We start from the raw sequence: 14,404 nt of genomic DNA, 5'->3' as shown, positions 1-14,404 counted from the left end.
TTTATAAAGAATTTTACTTAACTGGCACAACTGGAAATCCAGACAGAGCACATAATGCAAGTATGTATGTCTGTAGGCTGACACCTAGATATATATTCTCAGCTGATTTACATCATGTTTTATTCTTTTTTTATCTGGCCTTGGTTTTATAAGAATCTAACATTCTAAAAATCTCCACTCTTTCTTTGAGCCCCAGAACCTACTTTGAACTGTACTGTCCCCTTTTGAAAGTGTTTGGTATAATGAAATCCCAGATTGTCTAGGACATTGTACCAGAAATAAGGACAATGTAAAACGTTGTAGTTTTCAGATAAAAGCAGGAAAGTTCAATGAATCCATAGTAGGATGGTGGAAAGAATATTTACAGTGGAAACCTAAAATGAGACTGCTGCTATCTTACAGGACGGTTATATAGTTTTCTCTCCCCAGTGGGATGAGATAGAAAACCAGGAAGCATCTGGCACAGTCAGCACTGAGAAGTTGCAAATGTTTTGTTTTTACAACTAATTATCACATCATTCATAAGCAAAAAGAGAGGGGAAAGAAAGAGAGAAAAAAAAGAAAAGAAAAAAAGAAAAAGAAAAAAGACAAAAGAAAAAAGAAACATGAAAGACAGGAAGGAAGGAAGGAAGGGGTAAAAATTAGCAATCAAATACCAAATACTCCAGATTTATCAAAGTACCTACTTAAATCAGGAAGGACATTTCTGCCTACAAATCCACATGGATACACTAATTCTGTGTCTCATTCCTCGCTTGCCTTTTTTTAGGCTGTGAGATTCTGGGCACAGTTACAACAGGATACCAAAAGAAACCAGTAAGCTGACAACAGGAACCTGAGCCTATGAGTGTTTACCTTGAGGATACCTGAGGATATTTACTCTGATTCTCTATTGAAAGTTGACTGCCAGGTCACACCAGGTGAATTCGCTGAAGAGTTTTGCCTCCTGTAGTGACGGGAGGAGAGCTGTAACCCCCCTTATGCAAGACCCAGAAAGAATCACTCTGCACACAGTCACAGTGTGACACAGAATGAAGACTTACTAAGCATGGACACCAGCTTTTATAGGCAGAGCAGGGACTTTTCTGGAACAAAGGGTGGAGACTGTGAGGAGTATTCCAGGAGTGGCAAATCACAGCAACAAGGGGTGGAACTGTCTGAACATGAACAAACGAGAAACTGTCTCTGGGGAGAACAGGTGAAGCAGGGTAGGACAAATAAGGAAAGGGTTTACATTGAACCAATAGGAAAAAGGGTAACATGGGTACAGTGTAGGGAATAACACATTTTTATAATAAAATATATTAGACTAATAATAAAACAATTGCATAATGGAGTAAAGGCACTGTGAAATAAACACTCTCGCAGTCGTGACAATCACACTCAGCTCACCACGCCAAAAGTACATTCCGATATTTTTTCTTCCTCTTCTTCTGATTTCTTTTCACTAACTCCTCTCCACCACTCATAAGTCTCCATCAGGGCATCTCCAACACTGTAGTGCTCTTGGTACTAAGAATAGTAGAGGTTTGCTAGGAGTATTTGGGACATCAGTCAATCCATTTCATATCATTACAGGAGACTCAGAGATCAGTGATATACTTCTACTTCTCTAATTGTGGCTTCCACTGTCCTCAAAGTTCTTAGGCTTCTAACAGATGTGGCTCCTCACCACTTACTAAGGAGTTTTAGTTCAATAAATTTAATATGGATAAATTATGAAATGAGGGTTGATTTTAATCTCTGCTCTCATTCTGTCTGCTACAGGCACTTCCGGGATTGAAACCATGCATGTTAAAGACAGAACTGAATCAGAATTAATCTATCTAATTGCTTTTCCAAAATATTTTTTGGTGAAACTGTTCTCAACCACGTAAATCTACAATGAACAGTTTCAATACATTTGCATAGAGTAAGCTTGTACTGAGGATGCTGTGAATTGAGTAAAGCATGCAATGATTCAGGGATGCTTCACAAAATGCATGAAACCAATTCTTAGACTGTAAAAGCTGTGGGAGAGGATTATGTCACTGAGATCCTAAAGAGGTGCCAAATGTGGGAATTATAGGACAGGACTGAGTAGATAAATAATATCATCCAAATTCACTGCCTGGTCTCCAAAAATTAAAAAGAGAGAATAAATTGTTGGTATGTGTAAGAGTTCTGCCAGGATGTAGCTACAGGATTGATGCCAGGAAGGAACAGGGTATGATTTTAGGAATCTCTTATCAATTCTAGCTGTAATCATCATCAAAAGATTTTTATGATGGACCAAGACGAGACTGCATCTTTAATATTATCATCAAGTACAATAGGAAGTAATTAGAGATCTAGTCACTGAATTAAGAATTGTTTCATTGTCACATACAAAGGTTAAACTGTGAAGTTCTTCCAAAGACTTTAAGTCTTCTGAGTGCCAAGTAGCTAAAAATGTGGAATTCATATACCTTTCACAAGTGTGAAGAGGTCCTTTGAGGGGAAAAAAAAAAAAGAAAGTAGAACCTTTTGAAAGGGCATTCTTGTCCTTAGTATTTAACTTGGTCTGTCTTATACTACCGAGAGAGTAAATAAAAACAAAGGTTTTATTTTTTTTCCTATACACAGTAAAAAATCTTTAGTACTAATGAGCCTTACCAGATTGACAGACTGGGAGAATAACTTCTGTACTAGCAAATCCAGAGAATGAATATTATATTAGAAGTGATAATGCAAGTTCCCTTAGACTAACCCATCAATGTGTCTCAGTCCTGACCCGAAGGGGACTATCTCCAGAGATGGAAAAAGTTCAGTCTCATTAAGCATGCATCTCTCAGCCTTTTTGTTAGACCTGCCAATCATTGTTATCAAAGTAATAGTGATGGCATTCAGGGTCACTGAGAACAGCATTATTAGCAGAATTTAGATAAAGTAAGCTGCAAAACTGAGATTATGAAATAACTTTGTTGCATTGTCTCATTTTCTTTCTCCCACGTTTAAACAGTATTTGCCTTTCTGTGGAGTTGTTCACTCCCCATATTACTACTGCTCTAATAAAAAAGCTCTGTTAAAAAGAGAGTAATTAGCTACGTAGCCCATTTAGAAATTGAAATTTCAGTATTCCAGGACACCTGAGTCTTTGAAATCTGCTCCAAGAAGATTGCTTTATAAAATCACATTGGGAAACTAGTTGACCTCTATTCATGCTCAAATTATAAAGCTATCCAGGCTTCCCAGTACTATTTTTCCTATTGGAGAGATACTCCAGACGGTCACTGCTCTTATAGCAAGGAAATGTCAAACTTTCGGGCAAAACCACTGCTGGTTACTTCCTGCATTTTTCTTTTCCCATCACCATCCTTCAGATTCACCAACAGTAGCCCTCATTTCCCTGATGTATTTCTAGTTAGGTTTGTATGACAGTACAGATAAAACCTGTTATCACAGCCTTTGTCATAAGATATTCTATTAGTCAGAAATTACACAAAAAGAACTGAAAATTGTTCTATTGTAAACCAAAAAGCAAAAGTAGTTTTCTAAGCAATAGCCAAGGTACAGTAATGTCTCTCTAAACAGAGAAACTAATCACTCGGTCACTTGGATATAAAATGTGATATACCGGACAATTAAAGTAATAACAAAAAAACCCAACTTCATCTCGAAAAACTACAACAAAGAAAACAATAATTCTGTGCAGTGCTAATATGATTTAAGCTACATTACTCAGAAGGATTTATTATATCAATGTACCCCTCTACTTGTGATGCTAGTCTCTAGTAATCACTATAGTGTTCTCATGACTGTGACCAAGCTGATTTAGAATACAGAGAGCTTCACACATCTTTTTGAAAAACAGTCTGGTTTGTGGTGTGTTTTTTTGTTCATATCCACTACAATTTTATAAAATCACACACAAGTCCCATAGTTCACTTTCTCCCTAGTTAATGAGTTCAAGAAAAAAGGCCTCAAACCAGAAATCAATTCATACACAATATAAAATGACTTCTGAAATCTCAAGATAATTTTCCACTACTCTTTTTTGTCATAATTTCTTCCTGGATTCTTTTTAGTTATGGTGCATTCATGATTCATTGTTCTTTTGCACATCAACATTTAGGACAAGCTTTTTCTCAGTGCTTGAGAATTGATCTGAAAAGAATGCAGGAGAAAGTCAAAGTGTTGTAGAAGTGATCCATGCCTCAATTATCCCAGTATTCCTAAATCAGTTGAAAGCATCTTCTGCCTTTGCGTATGAGGATGAAATTTAGAATTAATCTTAATTAATCTTCAGTTTTAACCTATTTCCCTGAACTATCTAGACCAAATTATAAAATGTCTACTAGGTTTTTTTTATTATGAATTACTAATATAGAAGCTAACTTCAGCATATTAAATATTAGTAGCAGTCCAGCTGAAAACACAGCATTCAACATAAGTCAAGCACTAGAGTATTTCACGAGAGTTTTTGGTACATTTTTGTGTCTATACTATGTTGCAGATGCAGTTGCATTGCTATTCATATCTGAACTAATATGTACAAAAGTCATACCCAGATTAAGGAAGATTTGTCAATTTTTTCAATTCATCCACTATACGCAAAATATTTCTATAGAACATCTTTATAACTAAAAATGTTTTGAAATCTCAAAAAGGTCAAAAGAAAAAGAAAAAAAAAGGCAAACAAAAGTGAACAACAGCAAAGACTGAGAGAAGTCTAAATCAAGTGAGAGATTTTTCCACTATTTTGAGTCTAACAGAGGATGAAATGTAACCTGCTGTTCAAGAGAGATGGAAGCACATAATGAGACACTAAAGACTGAATTTCTCCATCTGCTGAAGATAAGATATCATGACGATAACTAACAACAAATAAAATAGAACTGGAAATTAGTTTAGAGGCTGCAGAAAAACAGCTTATGAGAAATAACTCACTGGTTACTTTTCCTCATATTTTTAACAGAAGATAGTTCCTGATACTTAATAATACCCTTGCACTCTTCTTTTAGCATCTAGGTGGGGATTGAGGAAGGGAAGTCCCTCCCACTATAAGCAAAGGGCAGGTTCTAGACCACCAGATGAAATTCAATAGTCCCAAGTCTATGGGGCCTGACAAGATGCATCCCAGGGTCCCAAGGGAACTGGCTGATATTGCCAAGCCACTTTTAATCATATTTGAAAAGTCAAAATGGTCAAGTAAAGTCCTCTGTGACTGGAAAAAGGGAAACATCACTCCAAGGGGAGAAACTGGTGAGCCTCACTTTTATGCCTGGAAAGATCACAGAGCAGATCCTCATGGACGTAGTGTTAATGTACATGCAAGGCAAGGATGTGGTCCAAGACAGCCAGCACAGCTCCACCATGGACAAATCGTGCCTGACTAATCAGATGGCTTTCTAAGATGGAGTTGACGATCAACAAGTGAAGACTGACTAATGTCATCTACCTGGACTTCTGTAAGCCTTTGACGGGGTCTCATACAACATCGTTATCTCTTAATTGAAGAGATATGGACTTGAAGGGACAAGGGTGAATTTTAAACTGAAAAAGGAATGAATTAGAGTAGATGTTGGAAGGAAAATCCATACTCAGAGAGTAGTGAGGAACAGAAACAGGTTGCCCATAGAAGTTGTGGATGTCCCATCCCTGGAAGTGTTCAGGGCCAGATTGGATGGGGCCTTGGGCAACATGATATAGTGAATGGCATCCCTGCCTATGACAGGGGACTTGGAACTAGGTGATCTTTAAGGCCTCTTTCAATCAAAACTATTCTATGATTCTGCAATAAAAGGAAAACTTAATGCAACAACATCCAAGAGATGGGGTTTGTCCATAATTTGAATACTTTGAAGATTGACTGGAAACTGGAAGCAAACATTGTATTAAAGCTTTAAGATAGGAGAAAAATGAAAACCCTAGTTTTAAACATAAAACTTCTGTATGTGGCACTGGTGAGGCCACACCTCGAATGCTGTGTTAAGTTCTGGGCCACTCACCTCCAGAAAGCTCTAGAGGTGCTGAAACATGTCTAGAGAAGGGCAACGGAGCTGGTGAAGGGTCTAGAGCACAAGTCTGATGAGGAGAAGGTGAGGGAACTGGGATTATTTATCCTGGAGTAAAGGAGTGTCGAGGAGGGTACCTTATTGCTTTTTATGACTATCTGAAAGGAGGCTGCCAAAAGGTGATTGTTGGTCTCTCCTCCCAAGTAACAAGACAAGAGGAAATGACCTCTACTTATAGCAAAAAATTCTTCACTGTAATGATTGTCAAGCATTGAAATAGGCTGCCCAGGGAAGCAGTTGAGTCATCATTTTTGAAGGCATTTAAAAGATGTGTAGATGTGGCACTTAGGGACGTGTTTTAGTGGTGGACTTGGAAGTGCTGGATTAATGATTGGACTCAAAGATCTCAAAGCTCTTTTCCTGTCTGAATGACTCTATGATTCTCACTTAGTCATCAAGATCAAACCAGGTGAAATAAAATTTAGAGAGATGAGAGATTGGACTTCAATATGTACATATTTTCTGAACAGGAAAATTAATGAGGTCCTTCCATAACTAAATAAAAAATCAAAAGGAATGGCTATGACATAATGAAAGAATTACTGTTAGTATTTCATGTACATCAATTTTTTTACTTTTTGCAGCTAACACCTTTATGATTTTTTCCAATTCGTTCAGAGTGTAAATAAGGAAACAAAGAAGAGCATGAACAAATGGAGAGATGGAAGAAAATACCCATGTGTCATTTAACTGGCACTGAAATTGGTACAGCTACATTGCTCTATACCTGCTACAGAAATGGACCCACGTTGTTGCACAGAACAGACATAAAAACAAAGTAAGAGCCACTGTTAGGCTACAAACACAGATATAATGTCATGATATGGGGGAAAAAAAATTAAGACAAAGGACTGAGCTATGGTTGTACAAAAAACTCCCATAGAAGGCTTACTATAGCTATAGTACATCTTATTTTTTCCAGTTGTGTAAGCTGAGGTTTTTATTTCAAACTGACCATTGATATTGGTAGGAATGGGTAAACAATCCACAATAAAAGATGTTTCAAGATATATTGCAAAATGATTTAATTGGAAAATTGGCAAAAAGTAGAAAAAGTAATTGAAAATGTTACCTCACAGACATCAGTGTCTTAAAAATAATTTTATACTTTTAAGTGCAAATATTTTCATTCTGAAGTCACAAAGAATCAGGAAAATGAAATTAAATGTCGAAAATTACGTAGGTATTGGACTTTTAAAAAGCCCTGGTTTTTATAATCTTTTTGCTGTTTGGAGAAGAAAGGCATAGGAACAAGTTACAAGAAATTATTTAAAACACTTTCCCAAATCCAGTTTTTTCATATGATTTCACAAGAGCAAAATTGTTTCACAATATGATCCACAGTACTGCAGGTAGAAACCACTTAATTTTGTTTTGGCATGTGATTTTAGATTTTAATCTATAATAGTTTGGGGTTTTTTTTAATATGATATATAATAAATGAAAAACAAAACTATCTGTGTAAAAGAGTTAAAAAATAATCAAAACTACTCGAAACTGTGTTTTGTTATGTTTTGTTTTTTTCTGCAGTTCACCTACAAGCTAAAAATTCCCTCAAATAATCCAAGGTGAAAATAAATCATGAGGATTCAAAGCAAAAGTTAATCATCTACTTAAGCTGCTATGAACAGTTCTGGGGAAAAACAAATAACAAACAAAGTACAAACCCAAATAGTCTGAAATTTCCCCCCATTAGAAGAAGACAGTAGTAGAGATTTTATTAAAATCTACACAACAATTAAAATAAATATCTACATTAAACCTTAAAAGCCCTTATATGAATTGATCTCCTGCCTTTAGCAAGTCCTCTCCACAGCATTTCACAACAAATGATGTTCTTAAGAAAGTATATTCATTGTATGTAATAATCCATATTTGTGTGGCAGGCAGATAACTGGCAAAAAGCCAATTTAAAAGTTATCTATTCTCCCTTTATTTGGCTGTTATGAGCAGCTACTTATACTAACACATATTAATTTTTTGTCTGGTGTCTTAGGTACTAATCTCAGCAATCTTTACTGAATAAAGTTTGTGCTTTCTCATAAAAAGCCTGTTAAATGTTACAGGGAAAATACATTTATAAATAATTCAACACTATTGCCTGAGAATTCAATCAGTTTCAAGAGATGATCTGTAGTTTCTTTTTGTTTAAAAAATCAATTGTTGCTGTCATTCAAAATTTGAGATAGGTCACACTCCTAGGATATTTGAGAAAGAAAGTTTGGGTACAAAATCTAAGTAAAGTAAACAGATGAAGCTGGTTAGATTACAATAGACTAAGATGCCGATTTAAAACCAGACATTGCAAACCTATCACTTCCCTTTCTGTTTTTCTGACTTCCATCTGAAGTACATTGCCATTCCTTTGTCTCTTTGAGACATAAAAACTATAGAGATATTTGTGATTGGGACTGCTGCATAACAGGACCTTGTTCTGCTTCTGTAGCATAAAAAGAGAGGAGAAGAAACCATTGGAAAGGTGGCATAGAAAGAAAAAGTAGATATGAGAAAAAAAATAATTAAATAAAAAAGAAATTAGTGATTCTCTCATGTCTTTGAATGAAACAAATCTTCATTGAAACAAACATACTGGCAAGCTGCCAGTGATTGCAAATACACTTAACATTATTAAGCTGTGACAAATATTATATTGCTTCAGTGTTTAAAAGATGAACCTTATTTCTATCATTGATGTCGAGTAAGAAATATTTTTGCATCTGAGGAAAACACAAGCTATCTCCTAGCTTATTCAGCCTACCAGCCAAACAGCTCTTCAGCCTTAAACACTAGGTGAATGAGTTTTATTTCTCTGAGATGATTGATGTTCTGGATCTCTTTAATGCATTGAATATTTTCTGTTATTTCAGATCTTTCTTCCTGTAGCTATCCTACTTGGGCATCAGAAAAGGACTGCATAGTTTGGCATCCACCAGGAATCCACACTGTTTTACTCAGTGTTTCAAAATTTACTAAAAGTAAATTTTAATTAATTGCAAACCTTTTTATAATCATAAAGATGTTTAAATCATTGTAGATAGAAATTATCTTTTTGTCCAGTTCTTTTATATTTAAATATAGCCACTGGTGTTGAACTTTCTGAAATATTGTTGAAAAAGAAAAGAGTTAATCATCTTTTATTATGACTGTGTCAAAATCAAAATTTATTGAAAAATTCTACTCCTTTTTGACTGTATTTTTCAACTCACTCAAGAAGTGAATCTACAGCAGTATTAGGGGTTTTTTTTCCAACATGATTATCAATTGCTAACAGCAAAGTTAACAAATAGTTGACAGCAAAATTAACAATAGCTAAACGTCCTCATAATTTGACCCTCTGTATTGTTCTGATCCTTTTATTACTGTTCCATAGTTCTTCTCATCATACTTTCTACTTATTTTAATTGCTGCTTTCCCTTTTCCTTCAAATTCTCATGATTTGGGGGGATTGGGTCTGCAGCAGGAATGGAATTATAATCGGAAGAGAGAGATTAAAAAATCCTGTCTATAAGCATTTTGTCTTATTAACATGAAAAAGAAGCAATAGAATATTCAAAATTTTGAGAAATGGTAGTGATCCATCTTACTTTAACAAGAAACTCTGGGATGCTTGAGAGGAACAATGTTTCAATAAACTCATAAAGAACAAACGGACAGAGAAGCATAGACAATTGTTAGTACGGAAGAGTGAAAAGAAACAAAAAAATAGCCAAACAATTTGCAGATAGAAGGATCCTAATTATTTCTCTACTCCATCAAAAATATTCTGAGCTCAAACAGAAAACTAGGAGAAAAAGAAACAAATCACTAGTGTCTATCTCTTACTACTTTCAAATGTTACCATGTTTAGTAAGTACAGGATCTCTCCTTCAGTTCAGCATTTGGTAAACAGAATGAAAAAAAGGAAGTAAGTAAAAATGTTCCTCTTATATTTAAAGTTGCATGAAATTTCATTGACTTTGACAAAAAAAGTTAAGCCCTACACAAAATTTGAAACTGCTACTCTGAGCCCCTAGTGATGCTATGACTTTGAAAATCCCCTTTACTCCCAACAAGCAAGGTCTGGAAAAAATGCATGGCTGTTCTGTTTAATTGTTGTCTTTTTAGGGCAAAGGAAGGTGGATTACACATATAAAAGAGGCTCTAATTTTGATACAAATTTAGTAAAGCATTAAAACACAGGCTGGTCAATTTTCTATGTGGTTCTTGAATGTATAGAGAGGAAATTTTTAAAAAAGATCCTATAGTTTTACCTTTTTCTTCTGAAGTACATAACAGAAAATCCTTTTGAAAAATAACTAGCAATAAAGATTTCCTCAGGGCAAGCGTATTAATATATTCCTGTTCATTTATATTCTTAATATGATTGTAATCAGACTCAATCATACATATTTTGGCAGAATTTTTTTCTTTTCTTCATTTTATCCTAATGTGTCAAAACTATTCTTCTTTACTTATAACGATGTGAGTTAGGTAGAAATGCAGAAAGATGGCTTAAGTGCTGAGACCCAGAGATGTTAAATGGAGCACTGTAGTTCAGTGAATGCCGAAATGCACAAAAATATATCTTTCATTTTGAACAATTTAAGAAGCATTTGGGACAATGAGGGTAATAATTCATTATGGAAATCCTAGAAGATGACAAAAATAAACCAGAAGGATTCTGTTCCATCTTGATGTGGTCATTATCTGCCTTCTACATTTACCTTGTAATTCAAGATACTCTGAGGATTTGGTTGTTCCACCCTTAGTCTGGAAAGCACAAGAATATACACATCTAGAAGTCTATGGCTCTGTAAATGTCTGGGAAACTTTGCCCTTAGGAGGTCACAGCCTGTGACTTGCCATTCTAAGGAAAAGCCACAAGTTTTAAAGGCAATCAATCAGCTGAAGAGGATTCCGTTAAATGTAGGACAGAGGTGAAGCAAAGACAAGCCATGAATGACAGCAAATCCTCACTTTGGAAGGTTTAAGATAATCTCTTTGGCAGGTTCATTGCCTTTTACCATCTCTTTCATGTGCAGAGGCCTACTCTAGCCTTCATCACTGGGGTAAAGAGGAAATTCAGGAAGGTAAAAGGAGAGAGAGACCCAACAGAACAGACTGTGGTTTGTATTAAGTCAGAGAAATGCCAGGAAGTTCATAACTTGTATTTCTACTGTACAGAAAAAAAAAATACGTCTGGGGACACACTCAGCAATGCATTATCACTAAGACTTGCCCCAGCAGTGGTTATGACCATGTAGGTGGTGGAAACAAGTTGGCTGCCATGACTGTGCCTTCCTCCTGGGTTTACAGAAAGAAACTCACTCAAAACGAGGACACATAATTTTAATGAAGTACTACATAGCACAGAATACATATGTGCTAAATGAAGGCTTGCAAACAGCCCAGCTCACGCAGAGCTGCCTTAATTATCATTACTGGCATTTTGTCCCTCATGTTACTATTGCCCACATTTTTCAATGTATAGAAATATTTAACTGAAATCAGAATCTAAAGACTAATTCAGCACCTTTGACATGGTAAAAAAATCTTTAAAGTCCCTCACTAACTTCCTTCACCTTCGACCATTACCTTAGTAAGAACTCATGGTTCATCCTATCTATTACATGTTTTTATTCCTACTCCCTTCCTGAGGCTTTAAAAATAATTTGGATTTTTCCATTCATGCTGTGATCAAGAAAAAATAATGTTAAAATAGTGCTGCAGTATCACAGTGGCTGTGCACACAACAGAGTGCCAAATTAATTCATAGCATTTATAGTGTTTGATCACCCAAGGGGAGAGATACATGAAGAAAATCAGTACCATCTAAAAGCAATTTCTGAAGCAATTTCTTCTGCAGAGATTGTCATGTAAGAGACAATGAATTTGATAAACATCAACACATTATCGTTGGACCATTCAGGATATGAGTATGATTAACACTTTAAATTAGAGGAGGATCAGAAGAGAATGCTAAAAATCTGTGTACAGAAGAATATGAGAGATGTCTGGCATAGATACTGAGCAGAAACAAGTGTGCCAGAACCTGCAACACCAACTATTTCCTTGAAATCACTGATGCAAGACAAGGAAAAGTCCATCTCAATTGACTTGTCACTCTATGACAAAACTAATAGAACAGCATGTTTCTTTTAACATAAATTTTGTTTTCTAAACAGCAAAATCAATGCATTAAGAATTCTGAACTGTCAAAAAGTATTATATTATGTAAAACAACAAATTACATAATTATTATTTGCATTATATTCTGGTAGTAAATAAATAGATGCAAAGAATCTGTGCATTAGTATGGTGCATTCATTTCCTAAAAGGGTAATTGAAGCACAGTAAGTTAGGTTTTCAAAAATACAACAGAAAATTGCATCCTAAGCTTGAATTTAAGTGATGATTATGGGAAAAAGTTCCAGCAGATATTAATGGGAAGTTTAGACAAAGTCCAAAGGGAAAACAAATAAACAGAGAATCTCCAATTGAAAACTTAGGTGCTTTAAAAATCATTGCTGCCTCTATTTGTGTCAATTATGTAAGCAACTAAAGCTGCACTACTGGATATATTGAAGACAATGTTACTTTGGCTGTTTTGAGTGTATTAAGCGTAAGTAAAATCATCCAAAATGCACAAAGCAGGCCTCCACTTATCTAAGTCCCCCACAGGGCCCTGTTTAGAAAATGTATTCAGAGTAAAATTTGTGTATCAAGACAATACAGATTATGGTAACATGCATAAGAAGAGCAGCCCCAGTCACTTCAAAGCATAGCAAAGGAAGAGAAGAAAACAACAGAGAACATGACTCTGTGGCCCACTGATGACAGCATCTCTGTTGTAATTGGGAAAATTTGTTTGCTTCAGGGAGTGCTTACACATCTTGTACTTATCAGCCACAGGGTAAAGTGCAATATATGTAAGCGAGTACTGGAACTAAGCACCGTAATCTAGGACTTTTGCTGGTTGGATGCCCTGAAAAAAACATCACTACACCACAAATTTTATTTTGAGTTCTGCAGTGTCATATTCTTAATAGCACAGCTTCTTCAACAGAGTGAGCCCACCTTTACTTCAAGGCTTGCTTTTAGTTAGGTGATAAGTGCTAGAAGAATAAAGAAGAATAAAGTAATGGTTTTACATGGTAAAGAATGCTTGTTTTAAAATTCTCTAGGACAAATGTGATGTCTGAATTGTTTATAATGGTAGTAGCAATAATTGTCACAACCATTTTTTTAATTCTTCACTAAGCTCTCAGCCTGCAGATTGGAACAAACAGCCTGTTTAAAGACATACATAAGGGCTAGTGGGTTAAGCTATGTGGCTTAAGAGAGATTATACATTAAACATTTGATTGTTACATTTTAAAATAGATATTAAAATCAATTCTCATAAACAGACTAACAACTCAACAAGCAGCTCAGAATCTACATGGACTGAAATTCTGAGCTTAAATTGAAACAGTGCAATACTGGCTCTTCTTTACTGCTCATGAGAAAAGGGCAACAACTTTTACTGTAAGCAGATCAAAGAGACCTCAATAATAAAAGAAGAAATCTTAATTGTCCTATTTAGACTGAAAAAAATGTAATAAATATAGTGAGAAGATCAGAGTATTAGATAATAGCAATAACATTTTTTAAGAAAAATTTAGATTAAAGAGATCAAATGAAACTCTATATTTTGGCATAAGCAACTTGCAACAACTGGATCAACATCTTTAAGAGGTGCTGCGAAAACAACCATAGTGGAGACAACATGACTTTCTTGAAAGGAAGTCGTCCTTATAGACCTACTAGCATTCCTTGAATGGACCAACAGCTGTGGAACAAAGATCATCCATTTCACACAATCTACCTGGTTTTCTAAAATGCCTCCACAACTTGCTCATGAAAGATTTTGAAAGGAACTAAACAGCCGTCTTATAAAAGGGATGTCACTGCACAGATAAATAATTGATTAGGAAGCAAGGAAGCAAAGTGCAGGAGTGGAGAAGGGCCAGTGGGTAATTTTTACTTGGATTTGTTCTGCTTAACACGTGGGAAACAGGGTAAGGAATTGAGTGATGAAGTTTTCTACTAAAATTATTTTTTTCAGAACAGAATGGACAAGAACAAATAAGAAAAAGCAATGATGAGAAATTTATGAAGTGAATGACTAGACAATAAAACTCAAGTAAAAGTCATCATATATGAAGAAATGTCCATATGGGAAAAAAAAAAAAAAGAAGTATTTATTTCAAGCAGAAAAAAGAACTGTGAGACCCCTTTGGAAATGTGGTTTTATGATCATAAAATAGAGCTCTATGAGAAATACCAACTTATTGTTTAACATCAGTAAAAAAAAATAAAATCCTATCAATCATTTCAAAAGGCAGAGG

Source organism: Lepidothrix coronata, unplaced genomic scaffold (genome assembly GCF_001604755.1).
Source record: "Lepidothrix coronata isolate B3197 unplaced genomic scaffold, Lepidothrix_coronata-1.0 Scaffold26, whole genome shotgun sequence".
Lineage (NCBI taxonomy): Eukaryota > Metazoa > Chordata > Aves > Passeriformes > Pipridae > Lepidothrix > Lepidothrix coronata.
Note: the sequence above shows the minus strand (reverse complement) of the source record.